Raw genomic sequence first — 15801 nt, forward strand, 5'->3', positions numbered from 1 at the left:
TTGGGGGGTATTTGTACTTTCCTGGCTTGTTACTGTCTCAAAAATCAGATAGGCCATCAGTACATCAGGTGTGATCAATTTTCAATGATTGCCACCATAGCTTGTAGACTCTAAAACCTTCACAAAGACCAAATAATATACACTGATTTGTGTTATTTGTAGCAGTATAAATTGTGGCCAAAATTTATGAAGAAAATTACTAATTTGAAAATTTTTATAACAGAAACAAAGAAAAATGCATTTTTTTTTTTACAGAATTTTTGTTATTTTTTCATTTATAGCACAAAAAAGGAAAAACTCAGTGATGATTAAATACCACAAAAAGAAATCTTTATTTGTGTGAAAAATAGGACAAAAATGTTGTATGGGTACAGTGCTGAATGACTGAGTAATTGTCATTCAAAATGTGAGAGCACTGAAAGATAAAAATTGGTCTGGTTAGGAAGGGGGTTTAAGTGCTCAGTGGGCAAGTGGTTAAGTTCTTAGTTTCATCATTTTCCCCTGTTGTCTAAAAATGATTGTTTACCTGAGAAACATTTGTAAACATTCCTTTTGGATTTTATTACTGATTGATATTGGTGTTGGTTATTGTTTGGTGTGGGCTCATGATTAATTATCAACTTAACTATCAACAATGACTTGTAAATATATTAAGACTGAGAACAATATTACTGTGGCTTTCAGATACAGAATAAAGAATGTTTAGAAGAAAATGGATGACTATTCTATAAATGAAAATAAATCCCTGGGCACCAGAAACAATACAAACCGAACAAAATATTTTAAGCATTATATGGAAACATGGCTGGACTTAATCAATACAGCAGTGTACGTTCCACAGATTAAACATTGAGCCATATTAAAGAAAAACACTGGGTCATTTGTTATCTTTTATTTGAAGCCGTTATATTGAGTTGTTATTAGAGTCAAGGCCTTAAAGTTGCTAGCATTGATTGTAGTTTTTTTTCACACTACATACATTTGTCACCAGGACAGAGAAATGTAGAATTTCATTGTTAGCAGTATACTTAGTTCTTGCTTTCTAATATGACTCTGTAGACTATGAAAAGCTTCAAAATCCAATTGCAATTTCTCTCTCCACTAAAGCCTCTGAAAGTACCTTCTTTTTTTACAAAGTAAATTTATGCTGGCCATACACTGTTTGAATTTCAAAATAATTTTCTTTTGAAAATCGTATCTAAGAATTTTTGTATGAATTTCGCACCATTAGTGGGCTGCAGCAACAGCCGTTTTTTGTGCGGAAATCAAATTTGAGGAATCAGACATGTTGGAAATTTTTGGAAAAATTAACAATATTCTAATCAATAATGGGAGAATCGTGCGAGAAATGTAATAAGAAAAGAAATAAAATAAAATTTACAGAGAGAAAAGAAGATTCCCGGTCACGAAAATTATTTTCTGTAGCAACATGAGGTGAAATTGAAGGCTTGGTCGGCCGAATTTAGAAAGTCAATGGTGGCATGATCTGATCACAAAAAAAAAACTTTCTGATTTTGAAAAGAAAATTTGTTCGAAATTCGATCATGTATAGCCTGCATTAGAGATCAAATTTGAGTAACAAAAGAAAGCTGAAAAAACCTAAATTATGTTGTGTAGAGAAAGAAAACTAAGTAAGGAAAAACTGTTCTATAGACAAAAAGTCTATTGGGTGTATCCTAAAGGTAAGTGTATTTTTGAAGTGTCCTTTTTGCCCCCAACCTTACTGTGCTAATCTTGCCCCCGAATCCCCAGATGCAGATTAGAGGATACTTTGCATTTCTTTAATATTATTTTTTATATTTTGGTATATAAATGACGCTTGATATCTCTTTATCACATGCAGTGCCTCATACCGCTGGGTTACACACAGTGCGTTTCTTTTACATGCAGTCCTTCACACTAGTAGCATTAAATGCAGTAGTACTGGAGCACTGTGGAGTTGTGCTGCCTGGATTCTTGGCAATTACTCATAGGAGGCTTTTTGATCACACTTCAGTGCTCATTTGATTTTCAGGCTTTTTGTGGATCTTTGGCTGTTGGATTTTCTATCCATGTGACTGTTTTTGCCCTGCATCATCAATCAATCAATCTATCATCCTGAAGAAGCAGGCTTTGCCCTATGAAACGCGTCAAAGGATACAGTTAAGATGCTGTGAGCGGAATTTTTGTAAAAGCATCATGGCAGGAATTATTATGAAGGGTTGGTGCAATATATAATATGAAGACTGTCTTCATACACATTTAAATTTTTGTCATTATGTGTATAACTTAGTCCCTCATATAGCGTATTTTTACTGAATAAATGGCATAAAAATCATTCGCTCTTACTTGGAGGTATTTTTAAGTGTGGTACTGTTAATGTCCTATTTAGTTATGTGTTTTTAGGGGATTCTTTTTCTTATGTAGTATTTTACATCTCTCTGATAACATGTGGAACTTCAAAGTTCATAATTCAGCCAGCCAGAAATGAACATACCAACAAATCTCATCCAGCGGTATCAGTGCTTCATAATTCCATATAAATGAAGATGACAAAAATCAGCCAAGCATCTTACAGCTAATTAAATCCATATTGCGGAAAGTAGAAAAGTACAGGAGTATTGGGATGAGTTACTAAACCTGAAGAGTGTAAAATCTGGTAAAGCTCTGTATAGAAGCCAATCAGTTTCTGGGTTTTATTGTCAAAGCTTAATTGAACAAGCTGAAGTTAGAAGCTGATTGGCTACCATACATAGCTGAACCAGATTTTGCTCTGGCTGGTTTTAGTAAATCAACCCATATGCAAACACTCTGTATAACAGACATTTATTGTGAACACCATATGTTCGCACTTGTTCTGGTATATAGGCTACTCAATGTAATATTTTAAATCACATGTGTGGTGTCGTTAACCACTTAAGGACCTCCGCATGGCAATTTACGTCGGTGCAATGGCACCGACAGGCACAAGCACGTACATGTACGTGCTCGCCTTCCACCGGTTCGGGGGTCCGACCGGACCTCCTCCCGCTGGATGCGGTGGTCCGTTTCGCTTCAGGAGCGATCCGGGATGAGGGGATGGCCGTTGGTTTCTGGCCACCCCCTCTCGATCGCTCCTGGCGAATGAGAAGCTTCCCCCGCTGTGTATAGTAAACACAGGCAGGGAGAAAGTGATGTCATTCTCCTCGGGGCGGTCTTTTTGACCGGACTACGAGGAGAACAGTGAAAGTAAGTGTGCACCAACACTACACTGACAAGTAGGCACACATAGGCACACAAACCCCCCCCCCGATCGCCCCCCGATCCCCCCCTCCCCCTCCCAGTCACAGTGTCACTGATTGCAGTGATCATTTATTTTCTGATCACTGCATTTAGTGTTAGTTGTGACAGTAAAAACTGTCAGGGCAGTTAGTGTTAGGTCCAGGGTAGCCCCCTACCCCCCCTAATAAAGGTTTAACCCCCTGATTGCCCCTAGAGTTAACCCTTTCACCCCCTTTTGCCAGTGTCACTAAGCAATCGTTTTTCTGATCGCTGCATTAGTGTCACTGGTGCCGCTAAGTAGCTAGTTATTTTTTCAGGTTCACCGCCAGGTTTTTATAGCGCTAGATACCCCGATATACTACCCAATAATGGTTTTAACCCCCTGATTGCCCCTAGAGTTAACCCTTGCACCTCCTTTTGCCAGTGTCACTAAGCGATCATTTTTCTGATCGCTGCATTAGTGTCGCTAATGTCGCTAGGTAGCTAGTTATTTTTTTAGGTTCACCGCCAGGTTTTTATAGCGCTAGGTACCCCGATATACTACCCAATAATGGTTTTAACCCCCTGATTGCCCCTAGTTAACCCTTTCACCCCCTTTTGCCAGTGTCACTAAGCGATAATTTTTCTGATCGCTGCATTAGTGTCACTAGTGTCGCTAGGTAGCTAGTTTTTTTTTAGGTTCACTGCCAGGTTTTTATAGCACTAGGTACCCCGATACACTACCCAATAATGGTTTTAACCCCCTGATTGCCCCTAGTTAACCCTTTCACCCCCTTTTGCCAGTATCACTAAGCGATCGTTTTTCTGATCGCTGCATTAGTTTCACTGGTGCCGTTAGGTAGCTAGTTATTTTTTTAGGTTCACCACCAGGTTTTTATAGTGCTAGGTACCCCGATATACTACCCAATAATGGTTTAAACCCCCTGATTGCCCCTAGTTAACCCTTTCACCAGCGATCACCGTATAAGTGTCACTGGTGACGCTGGTTAGCCAGTTAGTTATTTAGGTTCCTCGTCAGGTTTTTATATAGCGCCAGGGACCCCCATATACTACCTAATAAAAATTTGAACCCCTGATTGCCCCTAGTTAACCCTTTCACCAGTGATCACCGTTTAAGTGTTACGGGTGACTCTGGTTAGTTAGTTTGCTTTTTATAGCATCAGGGCACCCGCCATTTATTACCCAATAAAGGTTTAACCCCCTAATCACCCAGCGGATGATATCAATTAGGTTTTAGGGTCAGGGTCTGCGTCGCCCCAGGCAGCGCTAGGTTAGTGCCAGTGCCGCTAACACCCACGCGCAAAGCATACACCTCCCGTAGTGGTATAGAATCTGAACAGATCAATATCTGATCTGATCAGATCTATACTAGCGTCCCCAGCAGTTTAGGATTCCAAAAAAATGCATGTTAGCGGGATAAGCCCAGATACCTGCTAGCCCCTGCGTTTTGCCCCTCTGCCCAGCCCACCCAAGGACAGTATCGATCGATCACTGTCACTTACAAAACACTAAACACATAACTGCAGCGTCTGCAGAGTCAGGCCTGATCCCTGCGATCGCTAACAGTTTTTTTTGGTAGCGTTTTATATTTAAATCCGTAAGGCAGTGCTTGGTTTTCGGGGTCCCGTACGTGGCTAGGCTCCCAAAAAGTCCCCCACATGTGGTATCCCGGTACTCGGGAGAAGCAGCAAAATGTATTTTGGGGTGTAATTTCACTTATGCCCATAGTATGTGTGAGCAAAATATCATTTAGTGACAACTTTGTGCAAAAAATTTAATTTTTTAATATTCCTGCAACTTGTGGCAAAATATAAAATATTTAATGGACTCAACATGCCTCTTAGTAAATAGCTTGGGGTGTCTACTTTCCAAAATGGGGTCATTTGGGGGGGTTTTGTGCTATTTTGGCATTTTATGGCCTTCGAAACTGTGATAGGTAGTGAGGAGTGAAATCAAAAATTTGCACCCTTAGAAATCCTGAAGGCAGTGATTGGTTTTTGGGGTGCCATACTTGGCTAGACTCCCAAAAAGTCCCACATGTGTGGTATCTTCATACTCAGGAGAAGCAGCAGAATATATTTTGGGGTGCAATTCCACATATAACTATGGCATGTGTGAGCAATATATCATTTAGTGACAACTTTTTGTAAACTTTTTTTATTTATTTTTTTGTGTCATTATTCAATCACTTGGGACAAAAAAAAAATATTCAATGGGCTCAACATGCCCCTCAGCAATTTCCTTGGGGTGTCTACTTTCCAAAATGGGGTCATTTGGGGGGGGGGGTTGTGTTATTTTGGCATTTTATGGCCTTCTAAACTGTGATAGGTAGTGAGGAGTGAAATCAAAAATTTGCACCCTTAGAAATCCTGAAGGCAGTGATTGGTTTTCGGGGTGCCGTACGCGGCTAGACTCCCAAAAAGTCCCACATATGTGGTATCCCCGTACTCAGAAGAAGCAGCAGAATATAGTGACAACTTTTTGTAAACTTTTTTTTTTTTGTGTCATTATTCAATCACTTGGGACAAAAAAAAAAATTTAATGGGCTCAACATGCCCCTCAGCAATTTCCTTGACGTGTCTACTTTCCAAAATGGGGTCATTTGGGGGGCGGGGTTGTACTGCCCTGCCATTTTAGCACCTCAAGAAATGAAATAGGCAGTCATAAATTAAAAGCTGTGTAAATTCCAGAAAATGTACTCTAGTTTGTAGACGCTATAACTTTTGCGCAAACCAATAAATATACGCTTATTGACATTTTTTTTACTAAAGACATGTGGCTGAATAAATTTTGCCCTAAATGTATGACTAAAATTTAGTTTATTCGATTTTTCTTATAACAAAAAGTAGAAAATATTTTTTTTTCTTGAAATTTCCAGTCTTTTTCCATTTATATTGCAAAAAATAAAAATCGCAGAGGCAATCAAATACCATCAAAAGAAAGCTCTATTTGTGGGAAGAAAAGGACGCAAATTTCATTTGGGTACAACAATGCATGACCGCGCAATTACCAGTTAAAGCAGTGCAGTGCGAAATTGTAAAAAGACCTCTGGTCCTTAGGCTGATAATTGGTCCGGGGCTGAAGTGGTTAATAATAAGCACAAAATGCTTCTGTGGAATATAACTGGTCCAAAAAAAATTAAAATGAAAAAGTCTTAAAGCAATTATACAGTGTTGCAAAATATTGTAAGCATGCAAACAGATATATAACTCAAGAACCTAAGAAAATGAAAGAAGGAAACAATTAATAAACGGCAAATAAACAAAAAACAATTGGGATAGATCACTTGTATATGTTTTCTGTTTCCTGTCTTTGAACTAAAGGGTGCTAATAACTTTCAACCTATAATTCTACAGTATTTTATGTTGAAGCAAAAGCTAGCTGTAATTGCCACTTGTAAAGGAAATAATCTCAAGATGTTCTGGAAAACATATAGTGTATCCTTCACTTTTGTATTGGATGTCATTATATAATGTATAAATATCTTTGTGCTGACATCTAGCAGCAATTCTGTGTAACTACAACCTGTTATTGATGTATTTTTGAAATGGCAAATTCTAGTTTACCTGCATGTTGGGGCTAGTTAGTTAGTCCTTAGACAGTCCCCTCTCCTCTTCCTCATTGATATATGGCCTTTAGGCAGGAACTGCTGTGTTAAAAGACATATAACCCCTTCACTGAATGTCCTTTAGGTAGCAAAATGCTGGGTATCTTGGGAAATTTGGTGGTATGGGAGGGAAGAAAGCATCTTGCAGCTCCTTTACAACTCCTCTACGTGGACTGCTACAGTCATGCCAGGTTGCATGTGTGTTTTTAAAAGGGCATATTTTCTATTTTTGCTGGTTACATGTTGGAGGTTGGCCTGTACAAATGCATTTCACTGCTAAGCAACTGCATTTGTATTTTCACAAGGTATATCACTAATTGTTTCTGGCTGTAATACTTTTGTAGCTCCAGCTCCTGAAGAGCATGTGCTATGTGTTTTGTCATTTAATCTTACCATTGAACCGCAGTTTGGTTTTGGGTTCAATTATTCTAAATTTAGACCTCAGCACCAGTCTAGCTGGACTGTCTGGTGTTCTGCCTGACCATAGGTGGCTCTGTCATCATGGCAGGGTACAGATTGCAGTCTAGTTGGGTGCATTAAGGTTACTCTCTCTCGGAGCCAGCCAAGTGGGAGTGTCTACTCTTGCTGTGCCTTCTGGGAGAGGGTACTTAAGGTGTGGATGTCATGTGTTTCGGGGTCCAGAAGTGGTTTCTGACTGTTTGGTCCTGGTCCTCCTGACCAGCCCCCAGGACTGCCATGGCCTGGGGTGCGGATCCACCCGACATCAAACCTCGGGGTTGGCTAGCCTGAGATAAGGAAACTGAAGGAAGGATTCAGAGGTGGTCCGGTGCCGCCTCAGTTTGTGGAGAGGCCCAGCAACTGTGAAGGTTTCCAGAGGAGGACTCTTTGGGAGAAGGCCACGCAAGGGTTGGCTTCTCAACAAGAGCCTGGACCAGTTGGAAGACCCCAAGTGAATTCAATTTCATGTGGTATCGCCAGACCGGCTGCAAGATACTAGTACCATACAAGGGTTCTATAAGTTGTCTACAAATTCTTCAGTTTTACTAAAGTGTTCTACACAAAGTCTGTGGCAGAGACTTGTATCTGATCTGAAAAACACCTTGTTGGCTGCTAGACCTGGTGAGAGAAGGACTATCCAATAAGGGTGAGGATCCAGTTGTGAGTGGCTATTCTCTGGATTTCCTAATATGAGAGATGTGTTATTTTTTCATACTGACTTAGCACTAAGAGTACCTGGACTTTTCTCACCTAAACCCTCTAACCCTTCGTTGAGAGACTGTGTTTGTTAATTATTTATTTTGCAAACAAAAATCCCTTCGAGTGGATCTGGTGTCAGTCTCTGCAGTTCTTGGGCCATCTACCTCGGGAAACCCCTAGACACACACGAGGTGAAAAAGGCAAAAGTAAGCCCAATTAAATCAGCCACTTCTTCGGGGGGTCAGTACTACACTTTTTTTATAGACTTTATTTTGTAAAGAGCGGTGTTATACAGTGGTGTGAAAAAGTGTTTGCCCCCTTCCTCATTTCCTGTTCCTTTGCATGTTTGTCACACTTAAGTGTTTCGGAACATCAAACCAATTTAAACAATAGTCAAGGACAACACAAGTAAACACAAAATGCAATTTGTAAATGAAGGTGTTTATTATTAAAGGTGAAAAAAAATCCAAAACATCATGGCCCTGTGTGAAAAAGTGATTGCCCCCCTTGTTAAAACATACTATAACTGTGGTTGTCCACACCTGAGTTCAATTTCTCTAGCCACACCCAGGCCTGATTATTGCCACACCTGTTCACAATCAAGGCATCACTTAAATAGGAGCTGCTTGACACAGTAAGGTCCACCAGAAGATCCTTAAAAGCTACACATCATGCCGAGACCCAAAGAAATTCAGGAACAATTGAGAAAGAGAGTAATTGAGATCTATCAGTCTGGAAAGGGTTATAAAGCCATTTCCAAAGCTTTGGGAATCCAGCGAACCACAGTGAGAGCCATTATCCACAAATGGCGAAGACATGGAACAGTGGTGAACCTTCCCAGGAGTGGCCAGCCGCCCAAAATTACCCCAAGAGCGCAGCGACGACTCATCCAAGAGGTCACAAAAGACCCCACAACAACGTCCAAGGAACTGCAGGCCTCACTTGCCTCAGTTAAGGTCAGCGTTCATGCCTCCACCATCAGGAAAAGACTGGGCAAAAATGGCCTGCATGGCAGAGTTCCAAGGAGAAAACCACTGCTGAGCAAAACGAACATCAAAGCTCGTCTCAATTTCTCCACAACACATCTTGATGATCCCCAAGACTTTTGGGACAACACTCTGTGGACCGATGAGACAAAAGTGGAACTCTTTGGAAGGTGTGTGTCCAAGTATATCTGGCGTAGAAGGAACACTGCATTTCATAAAAAGAACATTATACCAACCGTAAAATATGGTGGTGGTAGTGTGATGGTCTGGGGCTGTTTTGCTGCTTCAGGACCTGGAAGACTTGCCGTGATAAAAGGAACTATGAATTCTGCTGTCTACCAAGAGATCCTGAAGGAGAATGTCCGACCATCTGTTCGTGTACTCAAGCTGAAACGAACTTGGGTTCTGCAGCAGGACAATGATCCTAAACACACCAGCAAGTCCACCACCGAATGGCTGAAGAAAAACAAAATGAAGACTTTGGAGTGGCCTAGCCAAAGTCCTGACCTGAATCCTATTGAGATGTTGTGGTATGACCTTAAAAAGGCCGTTCATGCTCGAAAACCCTCTAATGTAACTGAATTAGGACAATTCTGCAAAGATGAGTGGGCCAAAATTCCTCCAGGACGCTGTAAAAGCCTCATTGCACGTTATCGCAAACGCTTGGTTGCAGTTGTTGCTGCTAAGGGTGGCCCAACCAGTTATTAGGTTTAGGGGGCAATCACTTTTTCACACAGGGCCATGATGGTTTGGATTTTTTTTCACCTTTAATAATAAACAAACAGAGAGGGGGAGGTCCCAAACATAAAATATTTTCTTTTTTTAATAATAAACACCTTCATTTACAAATTGCATTTTGTGTTTACTTGTGTTGTCCTTGACTATTGTTTAAATTGGTTTGATGTTCCGAAACACTTAAGTGTGACAAACATGCAAAGGAACAGGAAATGAGGGGCAAACACTTTTTCACACCACTGTATTTCTGGGTGAATGCATCAACTCTGAAGCTTATTTTTTGCACATGACAGGGTGATTTGCAGGTAGGAGATTTTGTGAGACAAGGGTAGATTATTGTCACACCATAACACAAAATATTCCAACAAGGATCCTTATATAATTAGTTAACTTCTGCAAACTATGTCTGAGTCCTTTAAACCTCAGTGCTGGGGTTAATATTTTTATGTGGCCTGCCTGTTTTCCATAAATAAATGACCTGCCTGTTCAGACTTATACATCCAAAATATATGTCTGTAATAGCTAAGTGATGTTTTGCAATTGTACCTAGGCTACTTTTTTCTATAAAATTATGTATTTTCCCTTTATTTTTCTATAGATTCAATTTTTAAGTTTGTTTTAAATAGTGCATCAGGCAGTGGATGCTACTAGTCTGTCCAAGAGCTTATTTTTTTGCATTATTTCAAAGATAAAAAAAATAAGTGCAAAAAGAATGTGCAACCAAAGCACCTCACATGGCACCACTCACACTGACTGCATCTCCCTAGATAAAATACAAGTTAGGCATACACCAGATACTATGATCTCTAGTACCATTTTAAACTGCAATATCTTGATTTGTTTTTATTCAAAATGTCTTGATGCCATTATTAATTGGTAAATGAAAATAGTCAGTATGGCTCAACAGAATAAGACAAAAAAGACAAGCCATAAAGTATGGCTTGTTGTTCCCTGCTCAACCCACTGGGATGCAATCCCTTTATGGCTGGCTTAGGTTCCTAAACACACTTAGCCCTTGTACACACGGTGGGACATTCTGACGGAAAATGTCCGATCGGACCGTGTTGTCGGATAATCTGACCGTGTGTGGGCTTAATCTGACTTTTTCAGTCGGAATGTCCGACCAACAAGGTTTGAGAGCTGGATATAAATATTTTCCGACAACATGATCCGATCAGACATTGTCCGATCGTTTGTAGAGAATTCCGAACGGACAAAGTGCCATGCATGCTCAGATCAAATTCCTAGACCAAAGCTATTGGCTACTAGCCTGAACGTAGTCCCGTCATAACGAAATAACGTCATCACGTTACGAACAATCGGATTTTCCGACAACTTTGTCCAACCGTGTGTATGTAACACCAATTTCGGACAAAATCCATCAGAAAAAATCAGACGGATTTTGTTGTTGGAATGTCCGACTGTGTGTACAGGGGCTTAGACCTTACACAATGAGCTGCATAATTAGATAGCATAGTTTTTGTTGTTTTCCTTTCCACAGCAAAATGGTAATTCTGCTTCAAGGATTGGATTGTTTAGACAAAGTTAGAAAGTGCATTCTCATCAAACTCTTCATCTTTGTAGCCAGAAATATTCACAAGCTTTGATCTGCTTGGCCTCTTTGGGATCTCTACAACAAAGTAAACTGGCTGTGACCTGTTATATTTCTTCTCAAAGCAGAAGTGAACGTATGTCCTAGAACAGGGATCTCCAAACTACAGCCATCCAGATGTTGCGGAACTACATGTCTCATGAGGCATTGTAAAACTCTGACATTCACAGACATGACTAAGCATGATGGGAATTGTAGTTCCTGAACAACTGGAGGGCCATAGTTTGGAGACCACTGTCCTAGAAAATCTGGTGCAGGCTTATCCTAATACAGATCCAGAGGGCTAGTAAGTGTAAAGAGGAAAGGACCGCTGCTACTCACAACCAGCCCAGGGGAATAAATGATGAGGGGCAGCTTCAGCCTACATGTTTCCACTGCACCACACACCATAAAGTATTTTGCCCTGCCTACTGGGGCTTAGTCAGGGTGTTTGGCTGGCTAGTAGACCTTTTGCTTTGGTAACCACATCAATCATGTTTAGATTTGGAGTTCCATTTGGTTTGGGTGGATTATCTTTTGTTCCCAATACAGAGCCATAGTAAAATCATTTAGCTGGTATACACGCCGGTGACAGCAGAAAAAAGGCTGTCCTGCCTTTAATTCAATAGATAAGTTTGCTAGTTTTAAGTGTTTTACTTACAGATTTGCCATCCATGCCTACCCTGTTTGCCTAAACCGGGCAGAGATGGCCTTACAAGAAAATAAAGTAAACAAAAAATATAAAAAATTCTAGTCTGTAAACAGTGTAAAAAAAATTTAAATAGTAGTGACTAAAAATAATAATGAAGAGTGGGTGTCAAGAAAGTGCTGGCTATAGCGCAGCTGAAGTTCCAAGGTGCATATACAGTGAATGCACAGGTGCGGCCCTGCAGGTGCCCATCTTGCTGTGCACAATGCATGCAAGCATGCCTATACAAAGCCGAGCCCATTTAGAATTAACATTGGCACCAAGTGGCCTATATAAGTGAAGCAGCAGCACTAGTTCATTGCTGTCTGATCTGCAGATGTACCTGTGTTCCTGTATCTGATTCTGCTGACTTCTGTGATTGGCCCGACTTGCTCCTGACTTTGCATGAATGCTACCTGCCTCGACCTTAGCTTGCCTCTGGACTTTTTTCTGCCTGATCGTGTGTTGCCGACCTCTGCCTGTATCCTAGCAATTTTCTGCCTGTCGTATTTGCCTGTTCCTGGCCGTCTGTTGCTGACCCTGCTTGTCTGATCTCGCATCCAGTTGTTCATCTGTCCTGTTTGCAGCCTGCCTTGCTCCCGCTGGTGCTTATTCTGCTGTGGGCTGTCAGTCTTCTTGCACTTACTGCTGCCTGCTGTTCTGCTGCCAGCAGGGTCTGCTGTTCCTGCTGCCATCTGCTGTTCCAGCTTCCCAGCCAACTCTGGTGATGTACCTGCTCAGCTTCACTTCTACAGCGGAAGACTACACAGGCAGTCATACTTCACCTTGCTCTCTTGGCCACTGTCCCAACATCAGTGGTCTCCGAGCGAGGGCTGTATGAGAAGACTCCCTCTGCATAACAGTTCCAAGGTGCATATACAGTGAATGCACAGGTGCGGCCCTGCAGGTGCCCATCTTGCTGTGCACAATGCATGCAAGCATGCCTATACAAAGCCGAGCCCATTTAGAATTAACATTGGCACCAAGTGGCCTATATAAGTGAAGCAGCAGCACTAGTTCATTGCTGTCTGATCTGCAGATGTACCTGTGTTCCTGTATCTGATTCTGCTGACTTCTGTGATTGGCCCGACTTGCTCCTGACTTTGCATGAATGCTACCTGCCTCGACCTTAGCTTGCCTCTGGACTTTTTTCTGCCTGATCGTGTGTTGCCGACCTCTGCCTGTATCCTAGCAATTTTCTGCCTGTCGTATTTGCCTGTTCCTGGCCGTCTGTTGCTGACCCTGCTTGTCTGATCTCGCATCCAGTTGTTCATCTGTCCTGTTTGCAGCCTGCCTTGCTCCCGCTGGTGCTTATTCTTCTGTGGGCTGTCAGTCTTCTTGCACTTACTGCTGCCTGCTGTTCTGCTGCCAGCAGGGTCTGCTGTTCCTGCTGCCATCTGCTGTTCCAGCTTCCCAGCCAACTCTGGTGATGTACCTGCTCAGCTTCACTTCTACAGCGGAAGACTACACAGGCAGTCATACTTCACCTTGCTCTCTTGGCCACTGTCCCAACATCAGTGGTCTCCGAGCGAGGGCTGTATGAGAAGACTCCCTCTGCATAACAGACTCAGACACAAGGTACATGACAGTGCTAAAATTGCCGGGTCTGAACCAGTATTTGGCACTCATAACTTTTTAAGGTCAGGTTTTTGCCATTTCTATCTTGTTTAACCACTTGACTTACGGAATTAGAAAAAAAAAGAATTTCTTCATAATTTAGGCTAATATGTAGTCTGCTACATATTTTTGGTAAAAAATAATCTCAATAAGCCTATATTGATTGATTTGCGCAAACGTTATAGTGAATACAAACTATGGTATATTTACTGTAATTTGTATTTATTTTTTTATGCAGTGTCACTGTACTAATGACACTGGCTGGGAAGGTTTAACATCTAGGGCGATCAAAGTGTTAAATGTGTGCCTAACAGTGAGTCAATCATTGGCCAGCACCTGCTGGTGACTAATCACAGCATAGCTGGCGTGGTGGCTGCGCATATGCACGGTCCCTACCCAGAAGTGCTGAATCACGTACTAGATATATGATCCAGCGCAGGAGAGCCGCTCTGCTGCCACACTCCTCAGTGAGGTGGTCGGCAAGCGATTAAAAGTTTTCTGGCTTCTCAATTCTTTAAAAAAAAGATCAATAATACTGTAGGCCAGCTATTTGCCATTTTAGCATAATTTTGCCATTTGCCAATAGGTACAAAGTTGAGGGCTTTGGCTTTATTTTTGTAAGAGAAAACATTATTTTTATCACTGGATAAAAAAATCAGGTGTTGTATCCAAAACTACCTAAAAAACTACCTATATATTTTAATGAAGCTAATTAGGTTGCTGTTGATGTATTTAAAACATGCAGATATGTAAAAATTGTGAAAATTGTACTGTTTAGTAACACCTGATACATCTTAAAGGCATCTCCCAAGCATTCAATTTAAATTATTTGTGTTTATCTAATGTTTAATGTGGTTCAGATTTAAGTTTGCATTTTTTGGACTTTACAATGAGCGTGACAAACGCTAATGCCGCACACAGACGACCGGATTTTCCGGCAGAAAAGTTCCGGCTGAATCATTCCGTCGGATATTACGATTGTATGTGGGCTTCATTGGACTTTTTTCTTCAAAAATTCCAACGGACCTAGAAATAGAACATGTTTAAAATCTGTCCGACGGAATCAATTTCTATCGGGAAAACCGTTCGTCTGATGGACCAAATACGACGCAAGGGCAGCTATTGGCTACTGGCTTTTGAACTTCCTGTACGTCATCATGTTCAAAACTAATGGACTTTGGTCTGTTTGTGTGTGGGCAAGTCCATTCGGTCAGAAATGCGTCGGACCTTTTCTGCTGGAAAGTCCAGTTGTGTGTACGCAGCATAATATTTATTTAAGTTACTTATATAGCGCCATCAATTTACGCAGTGCTTTACATATACATTGTACATTTGCATCGGTCCCTGCCCTCAAGGAGCTTACAATCTAAGGTCCCTAACTCACATTCATACATACAAGGGACAATTTGGACTGGATCCAATTAACCTACCAGCATGTCTTTGGAGTGTGGGAGGAGGCTGGAATGCCCAGGGGAGGCCCACGCGGTCACAGGGAGAGCATGCAAGCTCCAGGCAGGTAGCATCATGGTTGGGATTTGAACCATTGACCCTTCTTACTGCTAGATGAGAGTGCTATCCACTACACCACTGTGCCGCCCCATAATAGTAAAAAGATCTGTCGTATGCCACTTAAATGTGGTCCAAGACAGACCTAATGATGTGCAGATCCCTTTTGCAACAGAGGGCAAAGATTGCATTTCAGATCTGAAGCTACCATTGGGTTTAGGGCCCAAATGCCATATTTAATTTTTCTCTTACTGTTAACTAGGATTATTATAATTAGTTTTGCACAACACAAAAAAACTGAACACAAAAAACTGAATGATTCCTAAATTTCTGACAAAGCCTGGTGTTTTTTTGAACAGTGCGTCAGTTTCTGTTTTTTTTGTCTTATTCTCTATGCCATCAGTGGTTATTGAAAGGAAGAGATGAAACTCTCATTATGTTTCTTTTTTTCCTGTGGGACCGGACTAAATGATTGTTCTATCTGGCTGCTCTGTGATAGGTTGACTGTACATTCGTTGAATTATAGCCGCAGGCCAAGAGATGATCTCTCAGCTTCACAGCTTGACTATGAATGTCCTTATTGTCACTTTGCAGCATTAGAAAGTAACTGTAGGGAATAGATTCCCTAACAAGTGGGGGTTGAAAAATAATATGAAGGAGATGCAAGATAGTA

This window comes from Lithobates pipiens, unplaced genomic scaffold, assembly GCF_037356315.1.
Source record: "Lithobates pipiens isolate NorthernLeopardFrog02 unplaced genomic scaffold, aLitPip1_a1.2 Scaffold_13, whole genome shotgun sequence".
In the NCBI taxonomy this organism is placed as follows: Eukaryota; Metazoa; Chordata; class Amphibia; order Anura; family Ranidae; genus Lithobates; species Lithobates pipiens.